Source organism: Pagrus pagrus (genome assembly GCF_965226575.1).
Source record: "Pagrus pagrus genome assembly, chromosome: 19".
Classification (NCBI taxonomy): Eukaryota; Metazoa; Chordata; class Actinopteri; order Spariformes; family Sparidae; genus Pagrus; species Pagrus pagrus.
Window position 1 is genome coordinate 10,217,370 of NC_140203.1, and position 22,087 is coordinate 10,239,456.

The following is a 22,087-nucleotide window of genomic DNA, read 5'->3' on the forward strand; positions in this document are numbered from 1 at the left end:
ATACATAACCATCTATCATCAGCAATGTTCTAATACTCAGTGATACATTTTATTGTCTCTTGATAAAAAGACAAATCAGTGAGTGACTGGTTGGGTTTTCTTATACTTCATGAGCAATGGTGTCATTTGTGACAATCAGATGTGGAAGAACGTTATATACTAAAGGATAAAAAGTAAAAGCACTCATTACGCAAAGTGGTACTTTTCAGAATAATGTATATTATATTATTGGATTATAATTATGAATGTGTAAGCATCCCTTTAACTACTTTATACACTTTAGCTGCCGGGTAGCTTGTAAATTTCCCCCACATGATCAATGAAGTTTTCTCTTTATCTGTGATATCACATCATAATTTAATTGTTGATTATATTTTTTTGTTATTGTTAAAATCTGTAGTATTTTCAGTGTCATATAAAGTACCCAAAAGTCATACTTAAGTAAAAGATATCATGTTAAAATATTACTTTGGTGAAAGATAAAGTTACCCATATAAATAGTACTTGAGTAAAACTGTTAAAGTATCTGATATCAAATGTACTTTTCAAAAGTACAGGTAGAAGTGAACTATACATTTATTTACAGTACATGTGTGCATATACTCCATACTATGGGTCGTTTTTTCTGATTATTGGAATCAGTTTTTTTTATCTGATTGTCAATAAAGTAAGTTACCTGCTCTAATGCAGCATGTAATCTGAAAAGTAACTTGTAACTAAAGTTATGAAATCAATGTAGTGGAATGGAAGTATAAAATAGCAGAAAATGGAAATACTCAAGTAAAGTAGCCTACAAGTACCTCAAAATTGTACTTAAGTACAGTACTTGAGTATATGTAATTAGTTACATCTCATCACTGAGTATTTTAACGAGAAAATACATAGTGGAAATGGAAACACTCAAGTAAAGTACCTCAAAATTGTCCTTAGTACAGTAATTAATCTAATGTACTTAGCTACTTTCCACCACTGGTTACAATCAGAGCCCCTTCTGGAGGTGCTGTGAATCCACAGAAATGATGCAGACGGAGTGATAACTATCTAACACACAATACCCAGCATGGCAAGCTGCTGATGTAACCACGTATTTAAAGCCAACACCACAGTGAAACTCCACCCGAGACCACTCCTGTGTTTGTGTTGGTCGCAGAGCGCTGAGATGTGTATCAGCTTGTTGGAGCCTCTGACTCTTACATCATGACGTCACTGGAGGCTGTACATTATTTCTAGGGCCTGCATTTATAGATATCGCCCAGCTATACTGTGTGACACCTCCCATAAATATATTATAGGACCACGGGTCTTTCAGGTTCAAGGCTCGTCAGGAGCTCAGTGCTTGTCAATGCTTTCAACACACACTCACACGCACTCACACACTCCACCCCCTCCGTCGTCCGAGCACTTCTCATCAGTATTCTCCCAGCAGTGCAGGATTAAACTGTGTCCGCAGCGCCGACAGCAAAGGGACGGCCTTTCATTCCTCAGATTTCTGGGGCCCAACTCAAAGACCCAGAGGCGGAAACTGGGGGTTTCAGAACAACTGGAATCTTTATTCAATTATGTCTGTGGCCGCCGAGCCTGTCACCAGTATGTTACCCCCTAGTTCAAACCCCACGGTGCTGCCGCCTCTCAGGGGAAGTCAGGCAGGGGTGAAGCCAAATGAGGCTGGTGGTTCTAATAAAAAACGTACGCGGGGAGTTTGCTGGTCTCCGAATAGCTCACGTCAAACAATTGAAGGTCAGGTAAAACTATTCAACGAACTGAAAATAAAAAGACTTTGCACATGAGTGAAGAAGAAGTGCTGGCAGCTGAGGAATAAACCACAAATTGTTTGGCTTGCGTGTTTGGAAAATTAGATTTTCTGGTCAACATTCTTCCACTTTTAAACAGTAAAATAGTAAATCATCTCACTTTCATCATGAATTGCTGACATGGCTTCTGCGTATCCACACTTGTTTTCTTTGAATCGTTAATCTAATATGCACAAATAGATGGCGATATAGCTGGATGAGCTCGTTATTTATTTATTTGTTTGTTCGTTTTGATCGTGTGGAGTTCGCTTGTTTGCATTTTCACCCCAACTGTGTTTACACTCGGTAATCACGTTAACTCACACAGTCCAAAGACACAAAGGGCAGGGAAATTTCCAGCCTTCTATCCATTTTAATTCTGGGAAAAGATTAAGACCATGTGACCGACCATGGATAGGAAAACACAAGGTAATCAGGGCAACATCACCTGCATCCATCCTTTGTTTTTATACAGGTTATTTTCTTGATTAAACAAAATAAGTTTTTCACACAACTCAACCATTTTGAAGCCCCCCCCAAAAAAAGAAAGCAGGGCAACACATTAGTAACATGTCACTTTATATAGTTGTTATTGCAAATGTGTTAGCAAACAGATGCCTTTGAAACATCCAGCAGACACAGACCACTGTAAGAATTCATTAGTAGCAGTTTTTTTCCTGCCTGTTGAATTTAAGTCCAATATTCCCTCTTCTTTTAGCTCTGTTTTTGGTCTCCACCAGCTACCAAGGGAAATATCTGGCTCTTTAGCTGCTGATTGCTTATTTATGTTCACCAGGTAGCGATAACTTTGTCCGTCTGCCGTTTGGGGCTGTCCAAAAGGTAGATTACTGCAGGTTTTGAGTTTGAGAAAAAGATGCCTGCTACATCTCGAAGCAAAGATGCTAATGATAGCTGAAAGAGTCGATCAAAACAGAAAAGCTGTTGGTCATAAAAGTAGTCAGGTGATAACTACTATAACTATGTTTGATTTTTGAGTATGCATGTAACACAGAGGAGCATGTAATCGTGTAAAATAAATCTTTGTATCATCATTTAACAGACTATAGCTGTCAGAGGACACAAGCCACACCAGACAGATTGTGTAATCGTGAATGTGCCATGCATCATATCTCATTATACCATCGTTCGAGGGTTGTTCAAGTGCCAAAGTTCATGTGAAATTCTTCTTAAAATGTAACCTATGACAAAAAACTGGACCACGGACAGAAAACACAGGATATTTTTATAACAGAGGAAAATGGCTCATTTAGCTCTCTGCTGTAAACAGCATAACTGGCCCGCATGTTGTGTATAAGTGTAGCAACAGAGTGAATTCCTCGGTAGGGAGCTGTGTGCCAGCCCATTAATCAAACTGAACCACTGAGCGGATCCATTATTTGTGTGTACGTGTGTGACTCTCTCTGTACTCTGCAGTAAATTACTTTCCAAGTAATATAAACTTGTGCAGACGGGATTTTTTTCCCATCGACACAGACAGAAAACTCATAAGAAGGTCATGGTCAGAGTCGTGGTTTCACAGTTATTTGAGCAATGAAAGCTTGTTTGAGATGAGAGTTTCATTGATAGCTCACAGATGTTATGTGCTCAAGACAAATGAAAATATGTCCAGCTAAGTCTTTTTTATTCATAACCGAGCACCCATCTGATATTTCATTCTGAGATTGCGTCACAACTGTGGCCGATTTCTCCTCCATGTCTTCTCGGACTCCAGTGAATCATTCACTTAAATGGCCTTTAATTATAGGTTGAAACGTTGGTCGTCCCAAAATGCCTGCGTATGTTTCTGCAAACAATTATTCTTCAAAGTTGAACCCCATTGTCAACGACAGATGAGTTGTGCATGAGAGCAAGACTTTCAGTAAAAGCATTTACAGTGCTTGAAAACATGTGGATCAGACAAAAAGCATAGTTCCCCACTGAGGACAAATTAACTAACCCCTCACTAACGACAAAGTTAATGGCTAATTCTCAGATATTGCATCTTTAAATAACAAGCAACAATAATAAGAGAACCAAACACAAATTGTCACACACAGAATTTCAAGAAATATAGTGATACTTTAAAGTAAGATATGTCAGTACTATTACAAATTTGCTCTGACCCTGCCTGTCTGATCTGAAAGCCATATCAAGGTGAATGTCAGAGAGATTTGTTTACATCCGCATCTATCCCAGACCCGGTGACTCAGACGCTGTGACACGTCACCTTGAAACGTTAATCCCCAGCAACACCGCTTAAAACAGAAACTAACCCCAAAGTTCCTTGGAACAAGCTCTGGCATTTTTGTGGTTGGCTTTATATGTCAAGCGATAGGGACGTGAACCCAGACGTATAAGGTTGCGGCTGTTTAAAGAACATGGGTGCGGCGATTATATTGGACCTTTACCTAGTTGTGTTTGTTTCCACTGAACTTTCTTTACACAAACACTTGAGCAATGCCTGTCGGTATCAACTTCCAAGAACTATAATAAAACAGCAGCAGCAGCAACAAAAACATCAGCTCCAACACAGTCTGATGATGCTTTATTCGTCCGAGCAGTGTGACAAACTCCTGAGCTCCCTCTCGCTCCCATGAGTCTCATGATCGAGCTTCCTCAGCAGACACAAAGAAGTCGGTTACACAAAGACTCACTTGTCTTTATCCTTAGCTCTGTGTTTATATGAAAACAGGAGCGCTGGCTTCATAATGACTAGAAAGGTCAAAAGGGGTTCAGGATCAGTTCCTTCAAGTTATCCCGTCCCTCCTCCCCCGTCTCCGGCCACATCAAGCTGGAGTTAATTCTTTCACCCACACTAAGCACACGCCAGCACTGGATTTTTCCAAAATAAAATGTTAATATTAGAAATTATTCAGTGTATTAGTGTTTTTATGATGAATCTCTGCATTGCTCATTTGCATTGCAAACTTCCTTCATAATTATTTTCGATGAGCGCTCTAGATTATAACAATGTGACAATACGACAGTGCTGTCTTTCAGTCTTATCACAGCCATTGCCTCGACTGAAGCTTATCTCTGGCAGTATTGACAAAGAAGAAGAACAGCCACTCCGGGCAGAATGTATGAACAGAAGGCCTGACTATGCATTATGTATATATGTGTGTGAGAAAATCCAGTGTGTAATGTAGACAGTGCCTGTAAATATACATGGAAATAGCACACATACCTTCCTGAGGAAGAGGTGTGTGTGGTTTTAAACAAGCAGGATAAACCGGAATGGTTTTGTCATCACCAACAAATCGCACGTGCAGACACAATAGTGCTGCATTGGAGATCAACTAACTGTCAGACTGGATTGGCAGTTCATTGAGATTTTTCTTTATTTTGTCTCTGTTATCGTAATTAATCCATCATCCTTTTGGTGAGAGGCACTACAGTGAACCAGATCAGTTTGTTTTGGTGCTTTAATCAAAATTTTTATCTTAAAAATGAATCACATGATCCACAAAAATCCCAAAATAAGTATCTCCCGACTGTGGACCCTTAACTTTACTATTTTGGTTCAACAGCACCGCTCTCATTAGCTTCACTTTCAGTGAAACACCGTCGAAAGATCCACTGTCTGCTGGCACCAAACAGTTGACAACATTAGTGAGAATCTAGTGAACATACTGCAGCATTTTAGCAGTTAACAAGACAAGTATTTCCTAAGGAGGTGGTGGAGACCAAAACAGAGCAAGTATTTCACATAGTGGCTTTAAAGCAAGACTTTAATAATTCGCTGAACTTATTAATATAAAGCTAAACTTCATTTGAACCCGTACATTTGTTTATTTTATTTTACTGTAAATGTGTATAAAATGATGTACAGCACATGTAGCATATTTCCTTTTGATGCAATGGTGCAGCCATAAAAAAAAAATGTGTGTGAGTGTTTGCTTTGGATAAGGATCTCGAACAAGATGATAAACAATATAATGTAATAACGCAGTACATGATACCATCACACAGTGTCGAATAACAGGACTTTTCAAAGGTTAACCTACATAAATTTAAGGTTGCAAGGTTGGACGTTTACTTTATAGCAATATGTATCAAGTGACAAAAGCCAGAAGTGTACCATGCCCTGTTTCATTGCTGTGCAGATACAGGTGGTAATACTTGTTTTTTTACCAGAAAGTGCTTGAAATAAAACAACGAACAACAATTCCGGACTGTGACGCACGGGGCGATGTGGTGTTGGGCACATCAGATGTACGTAGAAGGTCAGTCAGTGAGTCAGCTTGTTGTTTTCCGCCCCAGGAAACTGGATGTATGTGGGACATTGGCTGCCTCTGGGTCTGGCTGGAAAAACCTCTCACCCTCGAGACATTTCCACAGTGCTCCTAACACACACACACACACACACACACACAAACCGGAGACTCACAAATGCACTGAATGCTATCTACAGCATCCTCAACCACGTGTGTGTGTGTGTCAGCCTGACCACACGCCGATGCAGGCAGTCGTGTGGCTGGCGTCATTCTGTGGTAAATTAGTAGTCATGTTATAAACAGATTATTTTAGTCTCTGATTACGTGCGTACCAAATGATGGCTTAGCCTAAACACCAGTGACTCTGCCCGAGTGTCCCCGCTTTGATTACACAGGAGAGGTTTGATGATAATTATTATACTAAAGAAAGTTGCACAGAATGAATACCAATGAGGATAAAGGTATCAGGACTGGCGCAGCAGAGACGTTTCTTAGAAGGCTCAAGGGGGAATATTACAGTTTCTTTTGATGGACAGGATCTGAAAAAGCCTAACTTCTACTTACAAATACAAAATAATGTACTTAAAGTTAAAGGTATTTGGGCTTAAAGTGGGAACAGACAACTTTTACACTTTCCCTCCCTCCTGGTGTTTCCCTCTGGTATTACTGTCGGTGCCACTTTTGCACAGACAGCGTTAGCAACATGCTAACAGCCTGGCTACCATCCAATGCAAAAAACAGCTGTCACTCCCTAAACCATATCCTGCTTGATCATCATTTTACTCTGAATGGGACCATAATTTATAAAATGAACATCATGCTGTGTTGAAACAAGCGACTGAGACCAAAAAACTCATTAGGAAACTGTTTTTTTCATAAGCTTACATACAATCAGACTTGTTTTTGACACCAGTAGAGTCTGCTGGCCATCATACAGACGGCAGGTTTAAGACACCTCCTCAATGGATTCACTTTTCAGACCTGGAAGCTCCAAAGATTCAGTCCAAAGTCCAAAAAGTTAATACAAATTTATGCTTCATATAAAGTGGTTAAAAGTGGCTCCACCTCAGCTCGCTACTTCAGTAAAAAAGCCTCTTACACATCGATCAGTGTGTTAAAAATCTAACAATATATCTGTCAAGGGGCCATTTGTTTACATAATGAGTACTTTTACTTTTCAGACATTATTGTTGAGTCTGAGTGCTCCTTCCAGCACTGATGTAAGATATATTTTAAGTAGTCATAATGGATTTGTGATTGCTCAAGATTTCCTTTTTCATTTCCTCGCCCATTTTTCTCCGGACGCAGCCGCTGTTTCCGCATACAAGCAGGAAATGAGGAGTGTCAAATGCTTCTGTGTGTCCCACCAGGATATCACTAAGGATTACACATGTACCGGCTCAGTTTTTCTGTTGGATCGCCTCCAGTTAATTAAACAAATGAAAACACTTTTTAGTGCATCATGTACTCAGACACAGAGGGGGGAAAGGGTGGAGGGTGACATACGCCCTCTTTACAAACCTCACTCACTAACCTCCTCTCTCTCATAAACACACGTGCGCACGTTTTCTCTGCGCTACCAGGCTGCACCGTATCATTTCGGGAGAGCCAAATGTGGGCGTCGTCTGCGTCTGGTGAAACCACGGCACAGAGCTGGTTACAGAGATGGCTGAGGCAATACCTTAATAGAAACTATGATTGTTTATGTTAGTCAGAGAGAGATGAGTGGAAAGGGAAGGAAAAAAAACTGCTTCACCCAAATCTGGCATCACCAAAATAGGACATGATTTATACCCTCCAGAGTGTGTTTGTGTGTGCGTTCACCTCTACTCGTTGCAAATGAGGGGCTTGTGGATCACAGGGTAACAAAAACACTGGAGGTTTGAGCAGAGGACACGTGTAAGAGTGAGAACGAAAGCAAACATAAAACACGCTCATCGGGGTGCTACGGAGGTCAAGGCGGTGTTGACCTCTCAAGCTGACCTTTGACGTGTCGACCATCAGTGAGAGAAGATGACTCACAGCATTGCACCCTGGGTTTGTAGGCCATGTTGTTCCCATGATAGAACGGAAATGATCCAAAATAACACTTGACTTTTCATACTTAGTGATGTAAATGACCTATTCTGTAGTCTGAAGATGACAAAGTCTTGACACAGATTATAAGAACTAGCCTGGAACGTAGTTTGGAGAAGCAAAGTGTGCATGACGATCAGTTTTTGGACTGCACATTCCTCTTGAAACTTCTTCGAGAGAGACAATTTTAGTATTTAAAATTGTTTTCCTGAAACTTTCTAAAAGACATCAAAAGAATTATACAAGTATGTCAACTTTAAGCCAATTAAATTTCAAAAACACATCTTTTTCTCTCACTTCCATCCCTTTAGCCTCATTAAGCCGTTGCTTCGCTCACCCAAAAATAGAGCTTTCCCCAAAAACAGTGTATAAATCAGTCAGCGTTTACAGGGAAAACTTGTTTATAGCATTTGCAAAATTCGGACGAAAACCAAGTTAGGACCGTCACTCACTTTTAACCTTCGTTTTTTAACATTAATAAAAGCAACTGCACAGCACAGCTGATATCAACAAGCCGCGTTAGACGATGATAAAATCATAAAACAACAGTTTTATCACTGTGGTGCAGCAGCTTTGGAATGACTGCTGGCTAACAGATACATATTTATGAGATGTGATTTAATCACAATTTCATACTTGTCTAACAAAAGAGCACAAGCAGAAAAATATGTAAATGACAACAATTAAATCATGAAATCGGCTGTTTTTATCAGTGATCACAAAAGACTGACACTCAGCTCTCGGCTCAAAATTATGTTCGGAGAATTAAACGTCTCTGTGGGTGTAGTTTAGATGTAGATGCCATATTTCTGTGTGATCCTTCCTAAAGTTGCCACACAGAAAAAGCCAAACCAATTGGCACTTTTTGGTCAATTTACTGTTATAAAATCTGCAACAATAAGTTGATTAATTGATCGAAAGAAAACCAATCTCCAACTATTTTGCTAATCGATTAAAAGTTCCAAGAAATGTCAGAGATTTGCTGTTTTCAGCTTCTTAAATGTGACGATTTGCTGCTTTTCTTTGTGATTTATGACGATAAGTGACGGGTCTCTTTGGGTTTTGGAGAGCTGGTTTGACAAAAGAAGCCATTTGAAAACATCTCTCTGGATAGCTTGAACACTTAATTATGAAAACAGTGAGGCTAAGAACATCAGACTCGGCCTAGCTTGGCTGTTAGACCGCTGAGTTTTCCTCAGGTGCTTTTACCTCTTTCTCTCAGTTTAGAGAAAATCTGTTCTACTCATCTGGTCCACTGTCCTGTGATCAATCTCTCCTCCTTCTCTTAAAATCACCATCAACACGGTGTGAGACAGCGGGTCAATTAAAACAGCTAAATCCACTGAGAGACTGCCAGAGGCTCTGCCTGCTCTCTTTCGGCTTTTAACTGGCGAGGAAAAAGAAAGTCCTTGTGTGTCGGTGCGTGTAAGCATCCGCGGTGGGAACCCTGGCGATGTTTGGCACTTTGTGAAAAGATACGGGCTGTCTTGTGTTACAATCAAGGCCATGTCCTAAGCACAATAAGCACGTTGCAAAGCTTTCTGTCAAGGACACTCTGAATTAATTATGCCTCCTTAATCCTGAGTGACAAGAACGTGCTTATGATTGGACTTTAATTGCAATACTTCTCTAATAAACAACTTGTTCCATTATTTTTTCCGAGGTGATTGAATCATCGCTCTCACATCAACATCATTCAAACATATGCCTTTAAAAAATAACCGAATTCACTCCTTTTTTCACTAATTTCCCCGTGCTGCTTCAGACAGACATTTAGATTAATCAGGCCTGACTTGAGCTGTTGTCGTGCTGAGGAGGAATGCTCCTCTTGACTCCCTTCGTGCTTGAGGATAATTGGTACTGATTACCGCCTCTCACTGTGTGTACTCACTGCTCACTGATGAGGAATGGCTCAAAACACACAGATGCTCGCAAACACATAGACACACTTTGTTGTCTCCAAAAGAAACAAAAGCCTTCTGCGTGCGGATACATCCATCCCCCCATTATCTCCTCCAGCAGCACATACCTGTAGAGGAGGAAGCTTGTTTACGTGAGCTGCTGTGTCTCTTAAAGACATTCCAGTGTGGTTTTCCCACGCTGAGGGTAGTACTGGTGGCTGGTGAGGGTGGTGGTGGTGGTGGTGGTGGTGGAGAGGCTTGGGGCAATCTCTCGGACTTCGTGTTGATAGGTGCATGAAGGGCCGAAAACCTCCCGTGTGTCCGCCGCAGTACATAACACACATTCCTCCGAGACATGTCCAGACATGTTAGAAAAGACCATGCAAGGACACACACTTTCTCACTGAGGGGACACGCGTGTGTGTGTGTGTGTGTGTGTGTGCAGGGGGGTTTAATGATGGAGGATTACTGTTGTTTTTTTTACCGTTGTGTCTCAAATCAGCACACTGCATCTAAACACAGATGCTGGATGCAGCTTTTGCCGAGTTTGAAAACAGGGCAGCAACAGTCACGCTGCTGGATAATCCGGCTATCATTAGAGTCACGGTTAAAACAGAAAAGAAAAACACAAGTGTGGAGCCGTGGCTCCAAAATAGATCTTATCAGCCAGGCTCCTGTTGCCAGACAAGAGGACTGACGAAAGAAAACGCTCCACCGTCTATTTATGCACAGACATGCGTGAGCACACACACACAGTTCGTCGCAGCATCCCCAAAGCCTCCTTTGTCAACATATATGAGCTGCGTTTTGGGTGAAACCAGACTCCCCGGACATCAGAGGAGCTATAGAAGCAAAAGCAGAGAAGAAGAACCCTCCTCCTCCTCCTCCTCTTTCTTTCTCACCCCCAGCTGCCAGGGAGGGGCAGCTCTGTGCCCTGTAAGACCCGGGCGTCTGATTTATACCCTGCAGGTGTCTGGCATGTTCATGTGCATGCATGCATAAGTCCATGCACGTGTAATGTCAGAACAAATCGGCCCCCTCAGTGTGTTTTTCTATTTAGTCCAGGCAGTAAAGTGAAACACTGAGAGGCTTCACACTTTCAGCCCGCTCCATTAATTCTGCTCTGTAAAGATCTGAGAAGCTCTTTCTGGTATAAAATGCTAATTAAATGTAGTATACGCTTTATAGCCACGCCACAAAGCACCATTATACATTTCTTTACATGAATGGACATCAACTGGTTATTCATCAGAATTAAGTGCTTTGTAAAATATTCTTGTAAAAAAGGTATAAATAAACAGCAGAGCCGCTGAGTTTTTGTTTGCGTTGCCGACGACAGTGGACCCCCAATAAAACTGTAGCCATTTATTCTTAGATCACAATATAGGACCATCTATCTCCCTTCACACACCGAAGGGATACAGGGAACAACTGTTCTCCAGTGCACCCAGTACACATCAGTGTTCATGTACATTTGCAGATTGTTTCATGTCCAAGAATATTCTCTATTAAGTGTTAATTTTGTTTTCTCACCTTGTCAGGAGTTTCTATGAAAAGACCAAAAGAAACAATGAATTGATTCAGGCAACAAGTAAACACATTGAGGGGCCGCATTGTTGCACAGCGGGACAAGTTTTAGTATTTCAGATACCACTGGAGCCCCGGTGGTGGGTGGCTGCGTAACCAGCGTTGGTAATATTAGTAATGGACATTCATTTTTATTCATAAAGAAATATTTGACTTGAAAAAATATGACATTTCAGTGCAAATGATGTCGATATGCAATTTAGATATGTACATTAATAGCACATTAATCCAATGAGTGTTATAAACACTCAAAAAGTAAAATAAGTTATAAACATGAAGGGAAGTAATGTAAGAAAAGCATATTGAGTACACTGAATTTGTGTGATCTAATTATGCTACATTCTGATTTTTGCCATTTTCTTGTGTTCATTTTTGCCAAATCACTACGGCATTGATGAACAGGCTTTTCAGCCGGTGTGTAAACACTCAAAACAAAACTGCTGCACGAGTCCTGTCTGCCGCAGAGACACAGGCAACGATGGTGCAAAGTACCTGTTTGTCTGCATGTCCGTGCAGCTCACAGGAAGAACAGATTGTGTGCTGTGGGTCTGTTGACACCTGCACACACACGTGAATACACAGAAATGTAAACAAAAAGTCTTTTCTTTGAAAGGTGCTGACAAGATCGTGAGGATCAGATTCAGAGAGGACGGAAAGAAAGAAAAAAGAAAGGGAACTTTTGTACTGGTATAAATCTAAGAAAGGATTCATTGATTGTGTCTGTAGCTTTCTCTTTGTCTTGATGTCTCGTCTCTGCCTGAAGCAGCCCCTCCCTCCCTCAAACTAACACCACCTCAGAGTCCGTCTCTCCTTTCATGTTCCCAGGCGGATACTCTTAATAAAGGGAACACTATTAGAAACGATGGAGGGGAAAGTGATGGGGTGATAAGAAAGAAAGGCAGAGGGGTTGGCAATATGGTGTGTGTATGTGTGTGTGTGTGTGTGTGTGTTGGGGTGGGGGTGGGGGGCTCAGGTCAGTGCAGAGTGCTGAATCAGCTCTTCCAAACACCCATCACACGATCTATTCCCGAGTTTCCCCAGGGAGCAGTTATGCTCTCAAGGCTCCACGCTCTATATAACGGGAACATTCATAGGACAGACAGCACTTAGTGACAGGGATCACATTACTGGGATGGAGCAATACGCGGTGGAGAGGCTTCATATAACTGCTCATGTGTGTAACAATGAGTCAAAGGATAAGAAAACTCAAAGTTCAGGCCATATAAAATATAAAAGCTGTTTTTTCCACCCAGAGGGACATGGTGAACGTATACGCTCAAGTATAATGTCTTTCCACATCTGTCCAAACGGTTCTGCTTCTTGTCCTCTTCCTCACGTCGCCCCACATTCAGCCCACTCATCTCGACCTTCAAACAATGGAGAGAAACCTGGAGTAGGTCAAGGCTGTCACAGATATCACTTAAAAGAAAAGCTGAGCTGACCAAAGCACCAAGAATCTGATACGCCGACCGTTTCTCATTGGCTGACTGGAAGGAAGCGGATGAATACCAGGAAGTGAGGTTCATTGAAAAGACCTCAGCGGCTGCAGCGGCCTTGGTCGGTAGCCGCACGGATCGTGAAAAAAATTTCCTGGATCTGCCCAAGTGTGGCTGCTGTTGCCTAGCAACCCTGATTGAGTTTAATCACTGAGAGACCTTTATCTGCTCGTGACTGCAAAGTATGCCCTGCCCTTTGGGGAGGTCACTCCACAGAGTGTGTGTGTGTGTGTGTGTGTGTGTGTGTGTGAAGTCATGATGTGCTGATGTGTATCTGAGACTCACTTGATCAGTTAATTACTCCATTCTGTTGGATCTCTATATCTATAATCTGATATACAGGCGAGTGACGGGGATAAATCCTTTGTTCGTGGTATTTGTAATCCGATATAGATGTATAGCATTACACCTACTACAAGAAGTTTTTAACTCACTAGGGAACAGTCTCAATTCACTGATGTCTCTATATGGTTGGATACCAAAAGTTAAAACATTTTTTTTATTGGCAGAGTGCTGAGAGTGAACTGAGGAGTCTCTCAGCCTGAGGAAAGAAGCTGCTCCGTAGCCTTTCTTTATATTCAGCCTTCCACAATATTTCAACACCAATTTTCTTTATTTGCATAGCTAAAAGATGGATAAATGCCATCAAATAAATCTTTAAAAGCGCACAAAAACTATAAACATCAATGGAGAGAAGCTAATTAACCGTTAGCATACAGACGGGGGAAAGCTAGAAAGCTAACGTGACTGAGAAACTTCACTGTCAGACGCTAATATTGACATGACTAATAACAACATATTTTTTCGCTGTTAAATTCACTGAATCAAATAGAAATGGCCTTAAAACAAGTCAAACCACAAAATACTTTGCTCTGATTCCAGCCATGTGCTTTATTTCTCCATAACAGGAGTGTTACATTTCAGACTCATAATGGTGCTGGTCCACACACCTGACACAGAGCTGTCATGTGTGCAACATGTGCTTGTTTTGCAAACGATCAAACACTAATGTTTCTCTACATTTAAAGTTTTACCCCTTTAATCGGCAGCTAGCTCAGCTACATGTTGGATGGCGTTAATTCACAAAAATGTCGTAGAAATGATGCATCCGGCTTTTCTATAGTCAGCCCTGGTACATAAGAACAAGTAATGCTCTTCTCCTAGGCTGTATTTTCTTAATCCATTTATCAGAAACACATTCATCCAGGCTGTCTAAGTCAGCACTCCACCTCAGCTTTCTTTCTCTCGCACTTTCCCTTTATCCCTGTGCTTTCCCTCCTATCTCCTCTTCAAATCTCCTTTCTCTTCCTCTCATTGTATGCCTCACCTGTCTTCCTCGCTCTCGCTCTGCGTCCTTATATGGAAACAACAGGTAAAGGCTTTCCTTACAAGGTTCCCTGACCCGACGAGGAGGGAGAGAGAGCTACCATCTTGTACATAAAGAGGCCATGAATGATTTATTGCGCGTTTCATATTCATCTCGCATAGGGTATTACTTTCTCTTGTACGTCTCAAGTGAAAGCCGAGGTACAAAGGAGACGAGGGGAAGGAGAACAATTAAATTCCAGGATTGGGAAATTAACATTTTTAAATTGGGTTTTCAAAATGCTCGTCCTTCATTATTGCCCCCTCCTCACTGAAATAAAACATACATTTTTGCACTTATTCTGAAGGTGTCTCACTCGTGTCAAAGCGCTGTAGCTCCAGGTGCCCCATTTATCTCCTTCACTCATCTACATATTGCCTAATGCCATCAGAAGCATTTGTTCTCCCTTGATTTCTCACGGCAGCGTCCGAGTGCAGCGCAGCTACGTGAGTCAATTGAATTCCCTGTGTTACTGTGTTAACAGGCGGACCGACACTCACAGACATATACTGTATCAACACACCGCCACAGGACAAAAAGAGACAGCTAACAAAACCACCGCAGTTATTAATCAAACCGCTGATACGAGGAGACAGATGGCAGGATGTACGAGTGTGTGTGTGTGTGTGTGTGTGTGTGTGTAAGACAGCTGTGGCTGTCATACTTGTTTGACGTAGGCCTTCCCAGGTGTTGCCTCCTGGGCTTCGCTGAGGGAGGCACAGTGGGCATTTTTCTGTCAGTGTGTGTTTGTCTGGATGTGTGTCTGTCTGAGGGCATGAGAGTGTGTTTTTTTTCCTCCATTCGGTGCCAGTGCGCTAGTGTACGTGTCATGTCATGCCTTCGTCAAAGCGAGTGTTCGCAGTTAATCTCACGCTGCGCTTCAAAGCAGCTGGCATGGAGGGAGGCAAGGAGAATATTCTTTAAGCTGAAGCCGCTCTCACGTGTGCATTCTTCTCATACCGAAAAGCCAGACAACGCCATGATTAAACAAAAGAGAGGGATCATTTACTTACTGTGTATTTATTCAGGAGGTCCCACTGAGACCAAAGTTTGTCTGACAAACTCAAAATAACATATTAGCAAATCAGTGTTGCAATTAGAGAGAGACGCTCTCTAATGAATGGACGTAATCTCAGTTTTGTTTTACAATCCCGCTGTTGTAAAATAACGAGTAAATGAACCTTAGTATGAACAAATGAACAACACAACATTAACTACGTGTGTTACAGTTTTTATTGTGACAATGACGATGACTGTCACCTGACTTCATCCTTTACTGCTTGTCCAAAGAGAGAGGCGTAAAAAGGCAGACAGCGTTGAATGACACGCTAACGTCTTGAAATACAGCAGAAAGTGTCACAACAATAAAACTTTGCGTTTACTATTCCTACCGTGACGACGAAGGTCACCTGACTTCATCCCAAAACTCACAACATGGAAACAATGCTAAATGAACTGGCAATAGACAAGTGTTCTGCCGTAACGCATCATTATGAAGTGAATGTTGATTGCACAATGTAATGGATATCGAAAAATTAAACCATCTGTGTTTGCAGTTGTTCCCCATCAACCTCGCTATCACTACTATTTCGTCTGCCATCTGGCACGCAGTCACCGTTAAGGTTAACTGGCCATTTCTGTTATAGACTAAATGATTGAATGAACTCATGTTCTGTCCTGCGTTTGTGTTATTTGTGGCTTTGAGGAAATCTGTCGCCACTTTAAAATGCGCACTTAAAACTGTCCATCTTAGCATCATTTTGCTGTTTTTCAGTCTTTGCTCTGGCTGCAGTTATTTGGCAGATGTATGCATTAAAAGAGCGCTCCACCAACTCAGCGTGCCACCTGGGACACGGTCAGACTCTCTTCATGGACAGTTCAATATCAGAATAGATCTGAAATGATGCAGCAGAGTCAGAGATACTGCCTTTTTTCATTCCTTGCATTCTTCTTCTTGTCAAAACCAGGTACTGACATTATACCGAGAGTGCAACTCCATTCGATTCACTCGATTGAAAAGATTTGGATGTGTTATGGTAATGCCAGTAGCGGCTAATGCTGCCGGCCCCAAGCAGAGGCGAGGAGCTGGCTCCGGAGGTCTTGTAAGCTCCTTTCTTTCTAATTCCTCATCCCCAGATTTTTTTTCATTTTCAAACTTGTCGACTTCAACCCCGAGGCGTATTTCTCTGACTACATCTCTGGAGCGTTGGTGATTAATATGCGAAGTTGGTGGAGTTCCCCTGTAATTCCTGATCACCTATGATCAAATGATCCAGAACAATAACTCTTTTAATGTGACAAATAAGATAATCACATATGTCCACTTGAGTCATAACTCATGTTGACGTACAGCTATTTCCCATTGGCATTAATGTATCAGCGACGATAACTCTTTTTTGTCTCTGAAGTGCAAGACATCTAACTTTAATTCATCATGCATTTAACCCATGAGCAAAAACCCTGAGTCGGTGCCCATGTGACTCATTTCAGCCACAGCTCATAAAACCAAAAAGTGCCTGTGAGTTACATCCTACCCGCTGTTGAGTTTGCCGTTTCATTTATTTGCATTTTTTGTCGTCATCATCACATTCTGGTAAAGAGCAGACGATGAGCAAACACTTGAACAAACAGGGAAGTGTGTGCGTGTGCAGAAAACAATAGGGTTTAGACAGACTATAGGTTCCTGTGGGCATGATCTGACTGGTCCTGGAAGAGAAGTAACTGTCACCTGCTGGCATCACACACACACACAGGAAGCAGATCACTCACTGATCTCGTTTCAGTTCCCCTGGGAGCTTCAAAAGCAGGAAGTCGGGGCTGATAAGCAAGAGTGGCCCCAGACAATGAGCAACTGTAGAATATATCAGTAAAGAGGACATACTGACACACTCATGCATGTACACAGACTCATACACACCGCATGACTAGCTTGGGACAGTGTGCGTGATTATGAAACATGACTAGAGAAGTGCTTGCACAGTTTTCTTTTGTGCGCCGTTCCCTAAATGAGCTTATTGTTTTACTATCTGCAGAAAAAGAAACACACTCTGCAGATTCCCCATTGTGACCGACATTCATCACATTTCCCACAAAATGTTTTCTCATCAAAAAAAAACCAAAACAAACTTGATGGAAACAAAGGACCATATTCTTCGCCTCCAGCTGGAAGACACTCGGCTGAACTGCAACGTCGCCGTTTGCAAACTGGCACACATTTGAATAACTCCAGGATTAATCGAAAGGAAGCGGCAGGAAGTGCTGCTACAATACAAAACTCAGTGACCTAATTAGAGTTCTGCATGTCAATGGGTGACTTTGCAAAAAAAAAAAAGATGAAACAGTAATTGGCTGAAATAAGTAAGTAGCCTGCTGTAATCTAATGCAGCAGCCTGGCCGTTGGGTATTTTTAAATAGAGGGAAACTCTTGCTGTTTTTATGTTGCATTCCAGAGCTGTGGGTTCCTCTTCCCAGAGGGTCTGCATGACACCGGTCAGGATGTCCTGCTGGCAGCGATCCTTCCTTGAGGAAGGGAGATGAAAGGTCAGCATGTGACGGTATGTTTTTTGAGCACCGGAGAAGGGAAGTCGGTGTGCGGTGTGTCTTTCGATGTGTTTGTGAGCAGTTTCGGGTGCAACTCTGAATGAAACTGACCATTCGATAAACCCTCCCACGGTCATGGTTTTGGGGTTTTGGTTAGTTATTTCTTGTTTGATTTTGTAGTTACATCCTCTTGTGTCTTATTGTGACTTTCCACTTCCTGCTAACCTGTGTTCCTGTGCACACCTGTCTCCCACAGCCTCGTCAGCACTGCCCTGTTCCCAGTGTCTCTCCAGCTGCACCTCATCCCCTCGTTAGTTCGGTTTGTATTAAAGCCTGGGTCCTTCACTCTCTCTTTGATGGTTTGTCATCTTGTGTTTGTCATGTGTCTAATGTGTTCCTTTGCCTTTCCCCAAGTCCTCCTGTGCTCCCTGTGTTCCCCACTTTTTGCTGTTGAACCTGCCTGCATGTAAACCTGACACTCCCCTGAATTGTCCAGTCTTAGCTTTATAGCCTCATTTTGACATGGCAGGCCTGTCAAGCTTTGAATTTCTCCAGCAGTTGAAGAGGTGTGAGCAGGACTGTGCAAGGGGGATTATCGGCATCTGCAGTCTGGAAGGTGGTGTCTTTTGATAGTCTGTTGCGCTAACACAAGCTGTGATCCGTAGCATGTCCAGCTAACTTACCTTACTACCCATAGTAGTAACCCAGTGCTAGGGTAGCGATGGAATTACCCAATCATAGCAATCAACCCAATCATCATTAACTGACTACATTAGTTTGTTGGGTTGTGGGTTCTGAAAGAAAGAGAAAATGAAGGGACAGCATTAAATTTAAGAATGAAATCTGGTATTTTTATTCTAAAAGTCTCATTTTGGAACATGAAAGGTGAAAATATACTCTGAAAATGTTAATTTAGGTCGAACAGTTACAACAGTCTGATTTTATATATTTCCTTATCATACTTATAATACTAGGACTGTAGAGTTACGATGCAATACAAGATCAATACTGCTTTATTTCTATGTCTTCTGTTTCAACTGTGCATGAAAACCTACGATCAATTTCTTTCTTCTTTCTACGTAACTGCCCACAGAACAAGACATAACCTCTCCAGGTGTTGGCAGATGTATCTTGTTACCTTTTGGACGGAGGTTCCAACCTTTATGCTAAGCTAAGCTAACCAGTTGTTGGCTGTGTCTTCATTCAGCGTACAGCCATGTGTGTGAACTGTTCCTGTTAGTCAATCAGTTCATGCTCATACAAAAAATAGAGATTTGTTTTTTTCCTGGGAGGTCAGCAGAAACCATCTTGCAGCTCTCATATAGTTCAGTCTTTTGATTTTAAACCTCTTGAAGTCTTCATCAAATGGAGATATAGTTGCCCTTGAAGACTGCGTGAAGGCACTGAGTACATACTTTACTTTAAGTGTGTGTTTGTGTGTGTGTGTGTGTGTGTGTGTGTTCGAAAAGATGGAGGATAGCAACTCTCCTCGCTGCTGAATTATTCAATTTCATACAGCCCTGTGCAGGTTGGAGCATGATACCGGATCAAAACATGTCTTCATTTGTATGCGTGTCGGCATCTGTTTGTGTTTGCATGCATGCTTGCATACATGTATATGAGCTGGGAGGTATCGAGGATAAGAGACAATAAAGAACAAAGAGGGTGGATACTAAATAAAATACAACCAAATCTTAACCTGAAGGTGTGAGGAGCTTATGATTAATAGTAAAGGCAACACAACTGTTATTTTCTGTTAATTATTTACTACGCTATGACAATGGCTACACTTTACACAATGCTATCTTCGCTTCACAGTTTTTTCTGGTTTTCTTTACCAACAAATGCACAATATGATGAATTATTAGCAGGTTAGACACTGTATCATTCAACTATTGTCTGCCTGGATGAGTCAAGACATGCCCACTCCTCTGTCCTGTCTCTCTTTTCTTTCTGTTTTGCTTTTCTTTTCCTCTCCTTTGTCTCATTTAATAATGATTCTTTTCTGCTCGAACAATGATTTTCTCTTTTTTTCTCTTTTTTTTGCAGTGTGAGGGTCAGTCTTTGTCCAGCCCTCTCTCCCTATACTTCCACCCGCGCTACTTAATCTCTCCCGTCTGTTCTCTCCTCTCTGGGTATTGTGCACTAAAGTGAAAAAATCTATTTCAAATATGTGGTTTTATCTTCAATTATTTCTCTGTACTTCTTTCTAATAAAGGAAAGAAACAGTGAAAAGTTTGTCAAACTCAGCCATGTGAGCACAAACCTCCGTCCTCGAGGGGGTTTGAGGCTTCAGTTCTTAAAATAATTGGTCTGGGAGACTTTACAGTAATGCAGTGCGAAAAATATAGAAAGGAGGCACAATCTGTGTGAATCACACTCGCTCATAATGGTTGCTGGTCACATAGTAATGTATGCATGGTTAATCTTTTCCCATACATTCAACCAGTATGTGTCAGTTTGGGCAGCTCGACAAAAGCCTTTTGTGTGCTTCCAGTAACCCCAAGCTTTGCTGCTCATCTTACTTAATTGGCTATGCTCTGTTTGTGGTATTGAGGGGTGTGTGTGTGTGTGTGTGTGTGTGTGTGTGTGTGTGTGTGTGTGTGTGTGTGTGTGTGTGTGTGTGTGTGTGTGTGTGTGAGAGAGAGAGAGAGAGAGAGAGAGAGAGAGAGAGAGAGAGAGAGAGTGTTTCAGGAGCGGGATGACCACTGGATTAGTCATTAAACTTGTCACCGATGCAGAATGCTGGTCGGGGCTGCAGAAATATTTGGCCCACTTTGAAAATCCTCCAACTTTGAGGTGCACTTCATTTGGGTGTTGACAAGAAGGGGAATTACTTTTGTGCAAACACACATATTCTTGCGCACACATTCTCCTCGGCCTGGTGTTGTGGGAAAACTAGTCGAGCTTTCTGTTTATTTGCACAGCACATGCAGTTTCCAGAGATAATGGTGGGAGATTTAGCCCTCCAAACTCTCATTTATCTTTTAAACGGTGTGCCCTTGATTTCAGACGGAGGTAACTCACAAAAGCAGGCCTCTCCTGACATTAGCTCCACAAATTGGTTGAAAACACAGACTCTGACTGACATGTCATGCTCCTAGATAACTCGAAAATAAGGACTCTATGAAACAATCCTGAAATATGCACTTATATTGCGCTAAAAAATTAAAGCTACCCTAGCTGTCGCTTCCTGGCAGTTTTCCAAAGCATCGTGGACCGCATTATTTGCCATCACGCTATCACCGTTGTTGATGCCGAGGCTAGCCCCTGTTTCTAGCCCTGTGCTAGGCTTAGCGCGCCAAATCCTGGCTGTAGCTTCATATTTAATAGACAGTGTGGTATTTATTTTCTTATCTAACTCACTGAAATAAGGCAGATAGGCCTGAGTATTTCCCAAAATGTCTTTTTTCAATTCACACGCTGTATAAAACACACATCTGACATTCATTTGCAATCGATAGTTTATAGATTCTTTCTCTCTCCCACACAAACACACAAAAAACATCTTGTGCATTTTTAATCTTGAGTAGTAATGGCACATTGATTCCCTTGGTCTTTAACTTAGAAATTATTAATTATATACCAGAACATTACATGCCAGATACACCAGGGTAGATGTGTGTTTAACATAGACACACAACAATACACGCCATGCCACAGGAACATGTATTACTGCATATGTTGCTGATATGAGGCCATGTGAAACACGAATCAGTCTTCAAGTTCAAGAAAACATAGCTGGAGATGTGTGCTCATATCCCCTCTGTGACATTTATGTGACATTTACAGGGAAACGTTCCATCTGCGCCCCCGAGAGAGAATTTTGAGTGCCATCGCATTTTTCGAGTTCCTTCCCTGTTCAGACGAGAATAAAAGGAAACAGGGACGTAACCTCGAGGATCGGTGGTTTTGTTCCCTCTCTCTTCTTTGATGGTGACAGCGTCAGCCAGGAATGCAGCTCTAATCATCACCGTTGGAAGAAACAGTTCAGGACAAAGCTGTCATTAGACTTTCCACTTTCCCTCGCTGGAGATAGTTTCCACGCAGTGAGAGTGTGTGTGTGTGTGTGTGTGTGTAGCAGGTGTTTTGTTCTCTTATGAACTGAGGATTG